We start from the raw sequence: 19346 nt of genomic DNA, 5'->3' as shown, positions 1-19346 counted from the left end.
GAAGATCCAGGGAACTACAGGCCAGTCAGTCTCACCTCAGTCCCTGGAAAAATCATGGAACAGGTCCTCAAGGAATCAATCCTGAACCACTTAAAGGAGGGGAAAGTGATCAGGAACAGTCAGCATGGATTCACCAAGGGCAAGTCATGCCTGACTAACCTAATTGCCTTCTATGACGAGATAACCGGCTCTGTGGATGAGGGGAAAGCAGTGGATGTACTATTTCTGGACTTTAGCAAAGCTTTTGATACAGTCTCCCACAATATTCTTGCCAGCAAGTTAAAGAAGTCTGGGCTGGATGAATGGACGGTAAGGTGGATAGAAAACTGGCTAGATGGTCGGGCTCAACGGGTAGTGATCAATGGTTCCATGTCTAGTTGGCAGCCGGAATCAAGTGGAGTGCCCCAAGGGTCGGTGCTGGGGCCGGTTTTGTTCAATATCTTCATTAACGATCTGGAGGATGGTGTGGAATGCACCCTTAACAAGTTTGCAGATGACACTAAACTGGGAGGAGTGGTTGATACGCTGGAGGGTAGGGCTAGGATACAGAGGGACCTAGACAAATTAGAGGATTGGGCCAAAAGAAATATGATGAGGTTCAACAAGGACAAGTGCAGAGTCCTGCACTTAGGATGGAAGAATCCCATGCACTGCTACAGACTAGGGACCGAATGGCTGGGCAGCAGTTCTGCACAAAAGGACCTAGGGTTTACGGTGGACGAAAAGCTGAATATGAGTCAACAGTGTGCCCTTGTTGCCAAGAAGGCTAATGGCATATTGGGTTGTATAAGTAGGGGCATTTCCAGCAGATCAAGGGATGTGATCATTCCCCTCTACTCAGCACTGGTGAGGCCTCATTTGGAGTACTGAGTCCAGTTTTGGGCCCCACACTACAAGAAGGATGTGGATAAATTGGAGAGAGTCCAGCAGAGGGCAACAAAAATGATTAGGGGGCTGGAGCACATGACTTATGAGGAGAGGCTGAGGGAACTGGGATTGTTTAGTCTGCAGAAGAGAAGAATGAGGGGGGATTTGATAGCTGCTTTCAACTACCTGAAAGGGGGTTCCAAAGAGGATGGATCTAGACTGTTCTCAGTGGTAGAAGATGACAGAACAAGGAGTAATGGTCTCAAGTTGCAGAGGGGGAGGTTTAGGTTGGATATTAGGAAAAACTTTTTCACTAGTAGGGTGGTGAAGAACTGGAATGGGTTACCTAGGGAGGTAGTGGAATCTCCTTCCTTAGAGGTTTTTAAGGTCAGGCTTGACAAAGCCCTGGCTGGGATGATTTAGTTGGGTTTGGTCCTGCTTTGAGCAGGGGGTTGGACTAGATGACCCCCTGAGGTCCTTTCCAACCCTGAGATTCTATGATTCTATTATTTTAGTTGCCCTTTTCTGAACCTTTTCCTAGTGCTAGAATATCTTTTTTGAGGTGAGGAGACCACATCTGTACACAGTATTCGAGATGTGGGCGTACCATGGATTTATATAATGGCAATAATATATTCTCAGTCTTATTCTCTATCCCCTTTTTAATGATACCTAACATCCTGTTTGTTTTTTTGACCGCCTCTGCACACTGCGTGGACATCTTCAGAGAACTATCAACGATGACGCCAAGATCTTTTTCCTGACTCCTTGTAGCTAAATTAGCCCCCATCATGTTGTATGTATAGTTGGGGTTATTTTTTCCAATGTGCATTACTTTACATTTATCCACATTAAATTTCATTTGCCATTTTGTTGCCCAATCACTTAGTTTTGTGAGATCTTTTTGAAGTTCTTCACAATCTGCTTTGGTCTTAACTATCTTGAGAAGTTTAGTATCATCTGCAAACTTGGCCACCTCACTGTTTACCCCTTTCTCCAGATCATTTATGAATAAATTGAATAGGATTGGTCCTAGGACTGACCCTTGGGGAACACCACTAGTTACCCCTCTCCATTCTGAGAATTTACCATTAATTCCTACCCTTTGTTCCCTGTCCTTTAACCAGTTCTCAATCCATGAAAGGACCTTCCCTTTTATCCCATGACAGCTTAATTTACGTAAGAGCCTTTGGTGAGGGACCTTGTCAAAGGCTTTCTGGAAATCCAAGTACACTATGTCCACCAGATCCCCCTTGTCCACATGTTTGTTGACCCCTTCAAAGAACTCTAATAGATTAGTAAGACACGATTTCTCTTACAGAAACCATGTTGACTATTGCTCAAGAGTTTGTTTTTCTATGTGTCTGACAATTTTATTCTTTACTATTGTTTCAAATAATTTGCCCGGTACCGACGTTAGACTTACCAGTCTGTAATTGCCGGGATCACCCCTAGAGCCCTTTTTAAATATTGGCGTTACATTAGCTAACTTCCAGTCATTGGGTACTGAAGCCAATTTAAAGGACAGGTTACAAACCTTAGTTAATAGTTCCGCAACTTCACATTTGAGTTCTTTCAGAACTCTTGGGTGAATGCCATCTGGTCCCGGTGACTTGTTAATGTTGAGTTTATCAATTAATTCCAAAACCTCCTCTAGTGACACTTCAATCTGTGACAGTTCCTCAGATTTGTCACCTACAAAAGCCAGCTCAGGTTTGGGAATCTCCCTAACATCCTCAGCCATGAAGACTGAAGCAAAGAATCCATTTAGTTTCTCCGCAATGACTTTATCGTCTTTAAGCGCTCCTTTTGTATTTTGATCGTCAAGGGGCCCCACTGGTTGTTTAGCAGGCTTCCTGCTTCTGATGTACTTAAAAAACATTTTGTTATTACCTTTGGAGTTTTTGGCTAGCCGTTCTTCAAACTCCTCTTTGACTTTTCTTATTACACTCTTGCACTTAAGTTGGCAGTGTTTGTGCTCCTTTCTATTTGCCTCACTAGGATTTGACTTCCACTTTTTAAAGGAAGTCTTTTTATCTCTCACTGCTTCTTTTACATGGTTGTTAAGCCACGGTGGCTCCTTTTTAGTTCTTTTACTGTTTTTCTTAATTTGGGGTATACATTGAAGTTGGGCCTCTATTATGATGTCTTTAAAAAGGGCCCATGCAACTTGCAGGGATTTCACTTTAGTCACTGTACCTTTTAACTTTTGTCTAACTAACCCCCTCATTTTTGTATAGTTCCCCCTTTTGAAATTAAAGGCCACAGTGTTGGGCAGTTGTGTTCTTCCCACCACAGGGATGTTGAATGCTATTGTATTATGGTCACTATTTCCAAGCGGTCCTGCTATCGTTACCTCTTGGACCAGCTCCTGCGCTCCACTCAGGATTAAATCTAGAGTTGCCTCTCCCCTTGTGGGTTCCCATACCAGCTGCTCCATGAAGCAGTCATTTAAAGTATCGAGAAATTTTATCTCTGCATTTCGTCCTGAAGTGAAATGTTCCCAGTCAATATGGGGATAATTGAAATCCCCCACTATTATTGTGTTCTTAATTTTGATAGCCTCTCTAATTTCCCTGAGCATTTCATCACTATTACTGTCCTGGTCAGGTGGTCGATAATAGATCCCTAATGTTATATTTTTAATAGAGCATGAAATTTCTATCCATAGAGACTCTATGGAACATGTGGATTCACTTAAGATTTTTACTTCATTTGAATCTACACTTTCTTTCATGCATGCAACTTTTGCATGCTGACCCTGAGCTCTTCTGAAAATTTGTCCCCCCATAAGCGGTGATTGCTATTATGGAGCTCCAAATTTTGAAGTCCTTATTCTCAATCCCTGCTCAGACTGAACTCTCGTTGGCTTCAGTAGGACTTTCCCCTCAAAAAGGACTGATGAAGGACCTCAGAATTTGGCCCATTATAATTGTTATTGTGATTATGGGACATTGGGTGGCTGAAGGGGAGGGTAAAGGTTTTGACCTCAATTGTCTGCTGTTTGAATCCAGCCCAGGTTGGCAGTGGGTGAAAGAGAGAGTTGTTACAGTCTGGAATGATGCCCAATAACCTGGTCCATGCCACAGCATCTGCTCGTCTTTTACTGCAAAGTGATTCCATGCACACGCAAGCAAAGCAGAACTGACTTTGGACAAATTACTTCTCCCTCCCACTCTTTGTCTGTCTTCTTTATTTAGATAGCAAGCTATTCAGGGCAGGGACTGTCTCTTATTATGTGTTTGTACAATGCCTAGCATAACAGGGCCTCTAGAGGCTACTTTAATACAAACTTCTATTAATCATTAGGAAATATGCCTAATATCCTACAGTATTCTTGCCATCAAGTTAAAGAAGTATGGATTGGATGAATAGACTATAAGGTGGATAGAAAGCTGGCTAGATCGTCTGGCTCAACGGGTAGTGATCAATGGCTTGATGTCTAGTTGGCAGCTGGTATCAACCGGAGTGCCCCAGGGGTCGGTCCTGGGGCCGGTTTTGTTCAACATCTTTATTAATGATCTGGATGATGGGATGGATTGCACCTCAGCAAGTTCACAGATGACACTAAGCTGTGGGGGAGAGGTAGATCTGCTGGAGGATAGGCATAGGGTCCAGTGTGACCTAGACAAATTGGAAAATCGGGCCAAAAGAAATCTGATGAGGATCAACAAGGACAAGTGCCGAGTCCTGCGCTTAGGAAGGAAGAATCCCATGCACTGCTACAGGCTACAGGACCAAATGGCTAGGCACCAGTTCTGCAGAAAAGGACCTGGGGATTACAGTGGATGAGAAGCTGGATATGAATCAGCAGTGTGCCCTTGTTGCCAAGAAGGCTAATGGCATATTGGACTGCATTAGTAGGAGCACTGCAAGCAGATAAGGGAAGTGATTATTCCCCTCTATTTGGCACTGGTGAGGCCACACCTGGAGTATTGAGTTCAGTGTTGGGCCCCCCACTACAGAAGGGATGTGGACAAATTGGAGAGAGTCCAGCGGAGGGCAACAAAAATGATTAGGGAGCTGGGACACATGATTTATGAGGAAAGGCTGAGAGAACTGGGTTATTTAGTCTGCAGAAGAGAAGAGCGAGGCAGGATTTCAACTACCTGAAGGAGGATTCCAAAGAGGTTGAAGCTAGGCTGTTCTCAATGGTGGCAGATGACAGAACAAGATACAATGGTCTCAAGTTGCAGTGGGGGAGGTCTAGGTTGGATATTAGGAAACACTATTTCACTAGGAGGGTGGTGAAACACTGGAATGGGTTACCTAGGGAGGTGGTGGAATCTCCATCCTTAGAGGTTTTTAAGGCCTGGCTTGACAAAGCCCTGGCTGGGATGATTTAGTTGGGGATTGGTCCTGCGTTGAGCAGGGGGTTTGACTAGATGACCTCCTGAGGTCTCTTCCAACCCTGATATTCTATGATTCTATGCCCAGTAGCTACAAAATTAGGCCCTGATTGTGCAAACACTCGCTCACTTTATTCATGTGAACAGTCCCAGTAGGACCACTCATGGGCTTCATCCTGCAAGGTGCTAAGGACTCATGAGAGCTGCTGATTACCCTCCCATTAGCTTCATGGGAGTATAGGGTGCTCAGCACCATGCATGATTGACCTGTGCATAAAGTTACTCATATGCATAAGTGTTGGCAGGAATGGGCTCTCAGTCTGTCCAGGTAGCTGTATTTTAGATGGATTCCTTTTCAGTAGTGAAAATGGACTTCTGGGGAAAAGGAATCTTGAAAATAGGATTTTATTAGTTAATAGGATATGGTTCAAGATTTTCTTATGCTGCAGCTTCCTGGTTACTGTATTTCCAGTCCGACGCCATTGACTTGTGTGATGTTGTGATGATTGGCTGCGTCTCAGGAGATTTAACAGTGATTAGTGGTTCCCATGTTACAGATATAAACATACCCCTGCCAATCACTTCATCCCCTGTTCCGATGCCAGCAGAATATTATGAGATCTTGTTCATTTTCCTTATGCGATTCACTTTCTTGTTCAGATCTTTCACATACACGCCCCGCCTTTTTAAAAGAACATACAGTGAAACCAGTGTAGGTGATTAATGAGTTAAAATACTGGACCGCTAAACTTGTTTGCTTCTGACCAACCTTGTTTTCAGGTTTTCAGCTGACTGAAATGGTTCAATAAAAAGTGATAAATGTTAATATTATGAATTCCGTTGCTTAGTACTGTTGCTTATTCAGGTAGAGAAAAGTGAGGGCTTTTTAATCAGAAATGATAACCTAATTGCAAATGGCATTGGAAGGGTTACATTTAGGAATAAAGAGGTTTGACTGAAAACCTGAAAATGTTCTAACAAAGGCTTTCCTGTACAGGCAATTACATTATATTACTCCTACAGCTCCATACACCTTAAATGAGTTTTTTTTACTACTAGGTTAGTGAATTGATGCTATGAAATGTTCTGACCTTGAGAGCATATTACATAAGGTTTCTGGCACAAGATGGCTGCAGTGTTCCACCCTACAGGTAGCTGCATTTCCACAGTGTAGCTGAGTGAGTGATTTATATATATTTGGGCCAGATTCTGATCTCCTTCTGGAGTAATTCCACTTACTTCAAATGAGTTACTCTGGGTTTGGTTAATGTAACTGGCCCACAGACTCTAAAGGACTTTCAGGTTGAATGGAGGAACACAGTATAGAAATATTATTTGTTATTACAGCATGGCTTTTTCTATCCATTTTTATCGGCCAAAATACATTTGTATTCTATTTAACAACTGTGAGAGGTTAGGACAAAGTTGGTTTTTAAGCCAGAATTGTGCCTTTTCTTCTATGGTCATCTTGCAGCATGCTTGGCCATCAGCGTAAACTACAGCAGCCTCAGAACTGTTCTAACCTCCTCTTGATTCTAACAGTCTTCTAGGGGCATTTGTGGAAGCTGAAAAGAGCTGGAGTGCAGCACGCTGTAGCCACGACCCTCCCTCCCTTGGTGTGCCCCTACACCAGGGACTACAAGAGAGACTGAGGGGAGCATAGAGCTGTTCTGGAAGTTCTAGGCCACCAGAGGAACCAACTTACACTGAGAATATTTCCTGTGGGCCAGGAATAAGACCCCTTCGTGTTACCTGATAGAGTTACTGGCTTAGTAGGTAGTGGGGAAGAAGAATACATGATATATCTCTATTTTAGTAACCCTTTTGACATAATCCCACATAAGCAAACTAGGAAAATGTGGTCTAAATAAATTACTGTAAGGCAGGTGTACAACTGGTTGAAAGACCGCACTGAAAGAGGAATCATCACCGGTTTGCTGTCAAACCGGGAGGGTGTATCTAATGCGGTCCAGCAGGGTCAGCCTTTCTCCTGCACTACGCAATATTTTCCTTAGTGACTTGGATAATGGAGTGGAGAGTGTGTTTATAATGTTTGAGGTGACATCAAACTGGGAGGGCTTGGAAGCTCTTTGAAGGACAGGGTTAGAATTAAAAAATGACTGATAAATTGGAGAATTGTTCTGAATTCAATAAAGGCAGATGCAAAGTACTTCACTTAGAAGGAAAAATCAAATCCACAGCTACAAAACTGGGGATAACCAGGTAGGTGGTAGTACTACTGAAAAGAATCTGGGGGTGACAGTGGATCACAAATTGAATACGAGTCAACAGTGTGATACAGTTGCAAAAAAGGCTACTATCATACTATCAAGAAGGAGCACCTTAGCTCCTGTCTTCTTGCCCCATGGAAACAGCACAGACTCCAATGGGTCATCTCCATTGGGTGAATTATATGAGTTCCCTCCACGCCTGGTACAACAGTCTATTTACAATATTCTCTGTTCTTTCGGCCCTCCCCTCAGGATGTGAGAGGTCTCCCTTCTCTGAGGCCTCTGTGGGTATGTCTACATGGTCATTAAAAACCCACTGCGGGCCCATGCCAGCCAACTCAGGCTCGCAGCTCAGGGGCTGTTTAATCGCAGTGTAGATTCTCCGGCTCAGGCTGCAGGCCAAGCTCTGGCACCCTCCCACCTTGTGAGGTCCTAAAGCCCGGGCTCCAGCCTGAGCCTGAATGTTTACACTGCAATTAAACAGCCCTTGAGCTGCGAGCCTGAGTTGGCTGGCATGGGCCCGCAGTGGGTTTTTAATGGCACTGTAGACATACCCTGTGAAACTGGGCTCAGCTAGCCCTGTTCCTCCCCCCTACACTTCCTTCATGTGTCTCTTTGTCCTTCTGGAGTGATGGACTCATTTGCTCTTTATCTCACCCTGCCTGCCAACCTGATTATCTAATTAGCTCAGTCAGCTTTCCCCAGGGGAACTAATTGGGGTCTGAGTGATCCGAGTGCAGGCTCACCTAATCGCTCCCTGCACTCTCTCACAGGTGTATTAAAAGGATCGTTGGATGTCAGGCATGAGAAGTAATTGTCCCGTTCTGCTGGGCACTGGTGAGATTTCAGCTGAAGTACGGCATCCAATTCTGGGCGACACACATCAGGAAAGATGTGGACAAATTGGAGAGAGTTCAGAGGAGAGCAACAAAAATGATAAAAGGTTTAGAAAGCCTGACCTGTGAGGAGGAATGGTTGAAACAACTGGGCGTATTTAGTTTTGAGAGAGAAGACTGAGGGTGGATCCTGATAACTGTTTTCAAATAGGTTAAGGGCTGTTCTAAAGAGGACTGTGCAATTGTTCTCCATGTGAACTGAAGGGGGAAAGAAGAAATGGGCTTAATCCGCAGCAAGGGCGATGTAGGTTAGATATGAGGGAAAACTTTCTAACTCTAAGGGTAGTTAAGCTCTGGGATAGCCTTCCAAGGGAGGTTGTGGAATCCCCATCACTGGAGGCTATTCAGGACAGGTTGGACAAACACCTGTCAGAGAAGCTCTAGACAGGTGGCTGGACTTGATGACTTCTCAAGTTCCCTTCCAGCCCCACATTTCTATGACTCTGATTCTGTAAGAGGCCCCAGAGCAGAATGCAGAATCTGGCCATGTGTTCTCCATAAAGTAGGACTTTGTAACTTCTAATATGTTGTCACTCTCTGACATTTTAAACTGATATAAAATTCCCTTGCTGGCTGGTATTATCCCCATTTTAAAGATGGATAAACTGCCCAGTGTTGCACAAGCAGCCCCTGTCATAGGTAAGGCTAGCACCCAGGCTCACTCCTGTGTTTTAAGCAGATCGCCTTCCCCACTCTGGAATAATAATAATTCAGTTTTATTTTATTGGCAATGATGCCTTGTGGTCTCTGGGCACCTCAACAATAAGATAATTGAAGGCAATATTTACTGAAGAGGTTAACATGTTCCAGATAAACAGAGAAGATCAAAGCAGAGAACCCAACCTCTCTTCCTATGTACAATAAATAACTTCACAACAGATGTCCATATGAAAATTGATATTAAGAACATTGTTGCCTTTTTGAAGGATTGAATTCCCATTTCCAGAGCAGTCTCTCAAGCTGTGAAGAATTAATGCGTGTGACTGTCAGTTACTCCAGCATGAAGAATATGCTTCCCTTTGTGGTTAATGCTTTTCTCTGCAGTCATATCACACCAGGCTGCAATTTCATCAGCTCTCACAAGCCAAGCAAGGTAGGTCTTACGTGAGTAAATGGATGAGAGCCTTCCAAGGAGAAATTAGTTGCTGCAGCAGGAATCAGTAGGATTTCATCAAATACTTGAAGTTAACCACATGGCTCAGATTGGGACCTAAAGCGTTAGGACTCCCATCATCTCTTAGGAGACCATTCGTAGTCTAGCAGAGATCACCATTAGGAAACTTTTCCTAATGTTCAGCTCATGGTTTCCTTTGCTTAGCTTCACCCCAACATTCCTGGCAATGTTTTCATGGACCACCTTATGCAAATTTTCTCCTTTTTGGTATTTACATTCTTTAAATACAAATATACTGTTATCATTTCTCCTCCTAGTCATTGTTTTTGACCACGCTCACTTGCTTGCATGCATTCTCTAGATAGATAGATGGGGTGTATGGAGATAGATAGATAGAGACAGATTCTGATTTCAGTTTAAGCAATGTAGTGAATTTAGAATCCAGCCTATTTAGCCTAATCTTGGTCCCTATTAAATCAGTGGCAAAACTCCTATTGATCTTTACTGGGGCTAAGATTGGGTCCATTATCTTTTCTGAATCTTGCTGTGTAAATCACAGCCTCAATTCATCTTATTCGTCTTTGTTGATCTTATCTGAGTTATCTTCTGTTTGTCAACATATTTCTGCTCTCGACTTTGAAGTGTCAGAACTGGATGCTGTATTCTAGCTGTGGTTTCACCAGCCAACAGCTAGGGCTTCAATGGAAAATGAAGAGTCTGAACACCTTGCAGGATCAGACCCATAGAAAGAATAAGATCTCTCTGTGCCATGACAGGATGCCTTTGCCTACACTATAGAACCAAAACTGCCTTTGCTGTTTTCTTCAGTCATACCATGGTGTATAGTCATCTCCTATTTGCGCTCAACCACCTTCCTAGGTCTTTTTCAACATTGCTGCTTTTCAAATCTGTCCCATTAAATGTCTGTGTTTTGGATTATTAGTCCCAGATTTATTAGTTTGCACTTTTCCAGACAGAAAGTCATTCTGTTTCCTACTCATATTTCTGACCTCTGGTTCCATTTGGGTAATTTCTCTGTCTTCACAATACTTTCATGTCTAGTGTCATCTACAGATTTAGTTCACATACTTTTTACGCCTCCTTCCAGGTCATTAATTAAAGTATGAAATAACACTACCCCTAACACTAATCCCTGCTGCTCCCCTCCCTCCCATCCCAAAGTCCATATACATTGCTGGTTAGCATCAAGGCATACATTTTACAGACTCAAGTAAAGTTAAATATTCAGGGCAGATGCAGAAGGTGCAGGATGTAAGAAGATAGCAGAAATAGGTGGGGCAGAAGGTGCAGGATGTAAGAAGATAGCAGAAATAGGTGGGACAAGAAAGGACAATGAGGCCACCCCACATCTGTTCCTTATCAACCAAATGGAAATTTGCCCTGTATATGTAAAGGGAAGGGGAGGCTGCCATATTAAAGAGCTGTGTAAGTCCCACTGAGCCAGATTCATGATGGCTTTGTATTTATCTTAGGTACTGATGTGGCCTCTATGACCATGGAATCTGAGCACCTCACAGTCTTTAATGTATTTGTCCTCGCATGGTGCAATTTGAGGCACTGTGCTTCTGGAATGGCTTATTTTCAAGTGAGAGGTATTTAAGATACTGATGCTCTTTGCAAGAAAAAGGGTGTTACTGTTAACCCTGGTGTCCTGCCAAATTCCAATTCTGTGATTAATCCCTATTCCTAGGTAATTTCAAACAGATATGGCAATAATGTTCACTTTCCATCCTGAGCTTTTGTAGTGCTGCTGCAATCTATTAATCAGCTGCTAACTTCCACCAAACAGAAGCTGGTGAAGTGATTCCAGGGGTTCGCCAGCTTGTCCATCATGCAGGCCATGTTTTCCAACAGTACTTATTCCATTGACCTACCTCCCGTGCATGTGGCAATGACAGCAATAACTTCTGTGAAAAATTCACATTAGGAACGCATTTAATGTGTTTTTTAGTTGTCTTGTAATGCAGTGTTACAGCTAGAAAAGAGGAGAGGAAGTCAATACCATGTGAGTAGCCAATTCTCCTTGGATCACTGGGTTGGAAGCTCTGAAGCTGTACAGATATAGGACAGGATTCTGCGCTGGGGTACACTAATTCCTGCTGTCATGTCCCCGTACACGGGACCCTTAGTCGTGGAATGTTCATCTCAAAGTAAAGTATACATGAGACTCCCTGTATCCAGCTTGAAACATGGGTGCTGCTGACTGGGAAAAAGTATGTCTGACATATCTGGAGGATTTGCTGATTCAGTTCATCTCTGGGGCAGCCCTCCTACCTGCTCTTCTCTGGGAGTGAATACCCCTGTTGGGTGTAGCTGTACCTGCTGGGGCAGTGGGGCAAGGGTTGCGTCTATCTGGCCCAGCAGGAGCGAACTGAGCCCATCATTTGTACAGCACTTCTGGATGAAATATGCTTTATAAATGTCAGTTAATATTATTGCTTTATAGAATCATAGAACTGGAAGGGACCTTGAGAGGTCATCTAGTCCAGTCCCCTGCACTCAGGGCAGGACTAAGTATAATCTAGGCCATTCCTGACAGGTATCTGTCTGACCTGCTCTTAAAAATCTCCAATGATAGAGATTCCACAACCTCCCTAGGCAATTTATTCCAGTGCGTAACCACCCTGACAGTTGGGAAGTTTTTCCTAATGTCCAACCAAAACCTCTCTTGCTGCAATTTAAGCCCATTGCTTCTTGTCCACCTCAGAGGTTAAGTAGAACAATTCTTCTCCCTCCTCCTTGTAACAGCCTTTTATGTACTTGAAAACTGTTATCATGTCCCCTCTCAGTCTTCTCTTTTCCAGACTAAACAAACACATTTTTTTTTCAATCTTCCCTCAGAGGTCATGTTTTCTAGACCTTTAATCGTTTTTGTTGCTCTTTTCTGGGCTTCCCCCCATTTATTCACATCTTCTCTGAAATGTTGCACCCAGAACTGGTCACAATACTCCAGTTGAAGCCTAAGCAGCACGGAGTAGAATGGAAGAATTACTACTTGTATCTTGCCTACAACACTCCTGCTAATTCATCCCAGAATGATGTTTGCTTTTTTTGCAACCGTGTTATACTATTGACTCATATTTAGCTTGTGCTCCACTATGACCCCCAGATCCCTTTCTGCAGTACTCCTGCCTAGGCAGTCATTCCCCATTTTGTATGTGTGCAGCTGATTGTTCCTTCCTAAGTGGAGTACTTTGCATTTGTCCTTATTGAATTTCATCCTATTTACTTCAGACAATTTGTCCAGATCATTTTGAATTATAACCCTATCCTCCAAAGCACTTGCAACCCCTCCCAGCTTGGTATCATCTGCAAACTGTATAAGTGTACTCTCTGTGCCATTATCTAAATCATTGATGAAAATATTGGACAGAACTGGACCCAGAACTGATCCCTGAAGGACCCCACTTGTCATGCCCTTCCAGGATGACACTGAACCACTGATAACTACTCTCCAGGAACGGTTTTCCAACCAGTTTTGCACCCACTTTATAGTAGCTCCATCTAGGTTGCCTTTGCCTAGTTTGTTTATGAGAAGGTCATAAAGGTAGTAGCCACATTTGCTTTGATGCCGTTGAGTGATTCACTTCTAAATTGCACATTGGTATGAATGCAGTCTGTGCTGTGTTTTATTAACATTCTTTTAATTCAGTTACTACTGTTTTTTTCTCATAAACATGGAGCTGAGCTGCATATAATATGTGGGCTTGATTTTTCTCACTAAAGCTAGCATAAATTAGAAGTAAATTAATTGAAGCCAGTGGAGTAAAACCAGTGTAAAAGGAGAATTTCTTGAATATTTCTTATACAATTGTGAATGGAATGTTGCCTTTCCATAAATGTCTGGAATTTAAGTATGGGAGTCTTGGATCAGGTCATTATCTAAGGTCGTGGTGAGTAATGCCACAATATGATCTTGTAGATGATAGATGAGTTCCACTGACTTCACTGATATGAAACTCTGATCCCTTATATTCACAACTGGTTACAATTTTCAGAGCTGACTAAGAGATTTAACCACATGGCTTCCACTGAAATTAACAAGAGTTGGGAGATGAAATCCTTTAGTAAGCTCTGAAAATCCCAAACAGGATTTTAAATTTGACTGCTTTTGGAGGGCATCCTCTGTGCACCCACCACAGCCCCAGGGCTGGGGGGACTCATTCACTCTCCCTGCTGCAGCCCTGGGGCCAGAGGAGCTCTGTGCCCTTGCTGATTATTGGGGGAGGCCATGCCCCTACTTGCCCACCCCCCTTATGCACGCCCCGATCCCAACTAGCTGTTACGGTTTCTGTGGCTATTGACGAAATATATGGGGCTGTATAGATAACCTGTTCAATGTGAAATGATGTGACCCAAAGTTATTCAGTAAATAATTCTCCAAATTTCAGGAGAGGAATCAACTCTAACACATCTTTGCAAGAAATGGTGTTGATTTGAAAGAGTGGTACCGTTGTGCCTGCAAGTACTTCAGGCAGATAAATAAATATTCCTCAGCTCTGCACTTCACTTATGCAAGCAAAACATTTGCACAGAGTAGCAAAGTATGAGAGTTCTCTGAAAACTTAGCACAGGAGAGCCACAACTTTGCAGCCACCATCATCATCATCATCATCATCATCAATACAGAATCACTGTGATATTACAGTTATGGGGGCCACATAAGAACTTGTATAGATAGAGGTGCATCGTGTGGAGACATCAGATACCAGTTTGCAAGTCAAGGGTCAATCCTACAAGGTGCTAAGTAACTCCTGGATGTGCTGATCGCCCTTAACGCCGAATGAAGTCAGGAGTTGCTCAGCATTTAGCAGAATCAAGTCCTTTGCCTGCAAGCCACATTTTGGCCACCCAATTTTAACACAATTATTGAAACCGATGGCATTTATGGAGTAGCAGGCTTGCAGCGTAACTGAAAATGCTCTATTTTCACGAGGATATTTTTATTATTTTCTTGTAAACTGCAAGGACTATGTTGGGTGGGAACTGCCCTGTGGTTCTCTCACCTCTCAATCAGTTGAGGTCTAAACAACATGTGATAGAGACCCAAAACAAGATAAAAAAATAGTGCAAGACCTTAAACTGATGATGTTCATACGATTAGTATTAAATTGCATCAGAAGAATAATTTACTGTGGTGGAGTGGCTAAGATGAAATGACTAAGCATTTCCTGTGTCTCAAGTTGTTTTTCTCATTTTGAACAGGCCTGAGTTGAGGTGTAACAAACATCAGTTTTGCCACCAACAAAAAGGAAGTGTTTTCTGATACCAATCTCCTAGGGGACTTGTGAGGTTTCATTAATGAATATTTATAAAAGTGCTTTGGGATGTTCTGTTGAAAGGAGCAAGTTTGGTGCAAATGACGATAATCACAGAATCCTAGGACCGGAAGGGATCTCAAGAGGTCATTTAGTCCAGTCCCCTACACTTATGGCGGGATGAAGTGTTATCTACACCATTCCTGGCAGGTGTTTATCTAACCTGCGCTTAAAAATCTCCAATGATAGAGATTGCACAACTTTCCTAGGCACTTTATTTCAGTGCTTAACCACCCTGACAGGACATTTTTTCCTAATAGCAACCTAAACCTCCCTTGCTGCAATTAAGCCCATTGCTTCTTGTCAGAGATAAAAAGATTAAATTTTCTCCCTCCTCCTTGTAACAACCTTTTATGTACTTGAAATCCGTTATCATGTCCCCTCTGTCTTCTCTTTTCCAGACTAAACAAACACATTGAAAAAAAATGTTCCCTCAGAGGTCATGTTTTCTAGACCTTTAATCATTTTTGTTGCTCTTTTCTGGGCTTCCCCCCATTTATCCACATCTTTCCTGAAATGTGGCACCCAGAACTGGACACAATACTCCTGGAGTAGATAGAAGAATTACTTCTTATTTCGTGCATACAACACTCCTGCGAATACATCCCAGAATAATGTTTGCTTTTTTTTGCAACGGTGTTATATTATTGACTCATATTTAGCTTGTGGTCCACTATGACCTCCAGATCCCTTTCCGCAGTACTCCTTCCTAGGCAGTCATTCCCCATTTTGTATGTGTGCAACTGATTGTTCCTTCCTAAGTGGAGTACTTTGCATTTGTGCTTATTGAATTTCATCCTATTTACTTCAGACCATTTCTCCAGTTTGTCCAGATCATTTTGTATTTTAATCTTATTCTCCAAAGCACCTGCAACCCCTTCCAGCTTGATATTGTCCAGAAATATCATAAGTGTACTCTGTATGCCATTATCTAAATCATTGATGAAGGTACTGAACAGAACCGAACCCAGAACTGATCCCTATGAGACCCCACTCGTTATGCCCTTCCAGCATGACTGTGAACCACTCATAACTACTCTCTGGGAATGGTTTTCCCAACGAGTTATGCGCCCACCTTATAGTAACTCCATCTAGGTTGTATTTCCCTAGTTTATGAGAAGATAGTGCAAGACAGTATTTAAAACCATACTAAAGTCAAGATATATCACATGTATTGCTTTCCTCCTATCCACAAGGCTTTTATCTTGTCGAAGAAAGCTATTTTGCTGAAAACTGAAAGGAAAAAAAAATGCTTTTAGCACTTCTGACACTTCCACATTTTCTGTTACTGTTTTTTCCCCCTCATTGAGTAATGGGCCTATCCTGTCCTTGGTCTTCCTCTTGCTTCTAATGTATTTGTACAATGTTTTCTCGTTACCCTTTATGTCTCTAGCTAGTTTAATCTCGTTTTGTGCCTTGGCCTTTCTGATTTTGTCCCTAATTATTTGTGTTGTTTATATTCATCCTTTGTCATTTGACCCAGTTTCCACTTTCATCATAATTTTATTATAATTTCCAGGAAATTTGTGAAATAAGCCCTTTTTTTAATTCAATCATGTGAAATAGGTAGCAGATTTAATGAAGAGAAAGGGGCAGCTGCATGAACAGGATAGAATACACAATAATACCAGGCATTTCAGAACAGATGGAACAATTTCCAGTAGTGAGTAATACAGCTTACACCTTACGACCTTGGAACAACATTTGTAAATATTCTCCATTCCCTATAGACCCACTCATAAACATCCTGATAGGACAAACACGCTACACCAGATTGACAATTGTGTCTTTGTTGATAGTGGAGAAACCAGGCACACCCTCCTCCATCAAAAAATGAAAAGGATTCTAAGCCAAGCCAATTATATCCTGCTCTACCTGCCTTACAACAATGGGAAATTAGATTGTTTGTGCAGAAAGCTGTCTGCATCTTCTTTCACTGCCAGGAAATATAAGGAAGGCTGTGAATCAGCAAACATCAGGAGCCTGATTCACTGAAGCTGGCATAGGAGAATACACATTCCCTCCCAATCCAAGCAACTGAGCCCCGAGTGTCCTGGGGGTGAGCAGTCACTTAACCATCTTACTGCCACCATCTCGCACTCCGGCACCCGGACAGGGCCATAACTCCATTGGTCAATATAACCTGCTGAGGGGATGTCCTGAATCATCCAGAAATCCTTCACAGACAGCACCACCTGCTATTTGTTCTGTGTTGCCTCTATGCCAGAGAAGTTGTGGCTGCTTCCCACGGCCATAGCCAACTCCTCTGCTGGACTTTCTGCTGCCAGTGTCATATGCCAGGATTTCCCGTGGCACTAAAACCAAGGTGAATCTGTCCTGGGGGCCTGACTTATTAAACCTTGACTAACCAAGCTGGAGATGCTGGAGTGATCCCTCCTCATGGGAGCCTCCTGGTGTAGAAGTAAGAGCATGATGTGGCATTGGAGACCTAGGCCTCTAGGACATGACTTCCCTTCAGTACTCAGGAAGCCAGAGTCCTTGTGAGAGAGAGATGTAGGCAGTGTATGTTAGCCTGCTGCATTTGGAAAATCTTCCTATTAAATAAAGGGCGGTGTGAAAGGTAGATGAAGGGCTCAGTGAAAGAAGGTATTTACTAGAAATAGAAATGGTGAGATCATTTACAGAGAAGTACCTGGCAACTCAAGAGATGAATCAACATACCCTAAGGACTCTAAAATTTTGGAATGTCATCTAATGGATTAGAGACATGGCGCAAACCTTCCCTGTGCATCCATCCCTTTAACTTTCAGTTCCCTTTCCTTTTGGTAGCACTGGCTCCAGATGAATGGATTTTTAAGGCCTGAAGGGATGATCTAGTCTGATCTCCTGAAAGATTATCCCCTGCTTTGTCAAACTGATGATTCCCATAATTGTGGCCTGCTTGTTCGGCATCAACATCCTAACACTGAATTTCCCATTCTTCCCTTGAGCCCAATACCTTCTCCCCAGAAACAAGAGCACCACACAGTGAAATGTCCCAAAACCCTACACCAGTGAGGGCAATATTCAACAGCAATTGACTGCCTCCATTGTGGACATGAAGCTGCAAACCCTTACTTACACTGAGTTCCATTGTTTCATTGTGGCTGCTCATGTGAGTAAGGACCCATCCAATGTGTAAAGACTGCAGGATCAGGCTATGCACTTGTATCACATGGTGGCCAGGAAGCCATCACACAAATTCCTGTATTTCCGAACCTATGTTATAAACTTCAAAATATATATTGACTTTAAATTGCGCTTTTGGAAGTCATTTAGTTCACAGCAACATTCATTCCACAATAATGAAGCGCCTGATCCTGCAGTCCTTCAGCAATCCTTATTCTGAAGTAGTCCCTCTGACTTCAGTAGAAGCATGTAAGTGAGGAGGACTACTCTTGTGAGTAAGGGCTGCAGGACCCGTTAGCATTTGGTACTTCAAAGAGCGATTAATGAAACAAAATCAGTGGCATAAGCCAAATATGCGATAGAGTGGGGCTCTATGATGCTTCTGTTGCCATTAGTCTGGGATGACCATTTTGCTGATGTAGTTGTCCCAAATAAGTGGCCAGAAGATCTTTCTAACAACCACATGATCACGTATTCTAGACACGCTGCGTTTTTAATAGAGAATCAACTTACAATGCACACAAAGCAAATGAGCCCGCATATAATATTTTATCATCAGCCAGCAATTCATCTTCTTTACTAAAACAATACGGTTACAGTTACATTGACCAAAACTCTTTCCCGGAGTAGTAGCGTAGCACTCTGTTGACACTAGCACTATCCATTTCTGGGTATTTCTTGACTAGACACTAGTATTCCTCCCTGGAATATTTGCTGATCTTTGAAAATAAGTGAACACATTAAGTAAACGAAACTAGCAAAGTTGAGCAGTTACAGAGGAAGATTTATTCCAGTTTCATGAATCAGTGATTGTTCAATAATTTCAGCCATAAATTAAGGTGCAGTGCAAAGGGGAAAGAAATTGTATGAGTAGAACAGGCAGGAGTTAAAGGCAATAAAAATATAGCAATTGTGCTTCCAAGTGTCTGGTTTATTTCTGAGTTTGCTTTGGAATAGTTTAGCTTGAGGAACTACCATTGGAGGGAAATAAGAGCTTTGAATGGAAAGGGCCTCCAGGATAATAATAATAATACTTAGTTATAAAAAGCACTTTTCATCTCCAAAGCAATCTATGGACATTGGCTGATACATAGATTCATAGATTTTAGGGTTTTAATTAATGCTGATAGCATGCCTGTAAAGGAGGTAAAAAAATCTCTGCTTTACAGATGGAGAAATAGAGGCTGAGAGATTATTTGCCTGTGGCCACAGAGAAAACTGAGATGAGAACTCAGAGACTAGAGTGAAACTAGTGGAAAAACTTTACACACAAATTTCTGCCATTTGGGATATATGACATCTCTCAAAGTTAACTTTTTTTTCCCCTATGAAACTCAACAAAATGTCCATCTCTGCATGAATAACATGCAAGTGTGTGAAATAGGATCACTGAATTCTGAGCTTCAAAGACATGTTTGGTT

General features: G+C 42.5%; 1 protein-coding gene and 1 long non-coding RNA gene across 4 annotated transcripts in view; one reads left to right on the top strand and one right to left on the bottom strand.

Annotated features, from left to right (window-relative positions):
• Positions 1–19346, bottom strand: part of RUNX2 (RUNX family transcription factor 2) — a 486380-nt gene that overhangs the window by 135550 nt on the left and 331484 nt on the right. The gene's annotated exons all lie outside the window — the stretch shown is intronic.
• Positions 1–19346, top strand: part of LOC123366113 — a 36161-nt gene that overhangs the window by 4162 nt on the left and 12653 nt on the right. The gene's annotated exons all lie outside the window — the stretch shown is intronic.

Source organism: Mauremys mutica, chromosome 3, assembly GCF_020497125.1.
Source record: "Mauremys mutica isolate MM-2020 ecotype Southern chromosome 3, ASM2049712v1, whole genome shotgun sequence".
Classification (NCBI taxonomy): Eukaryota; Metazoa; Chordata; order Testudines; family Geoemydidae; genus Mauremys; species Mauremys mutica.
Note: the sequence above shows the minus strand (reverse complement) of the source record. Positions and strands in the feature narration are given on the sequence as shown.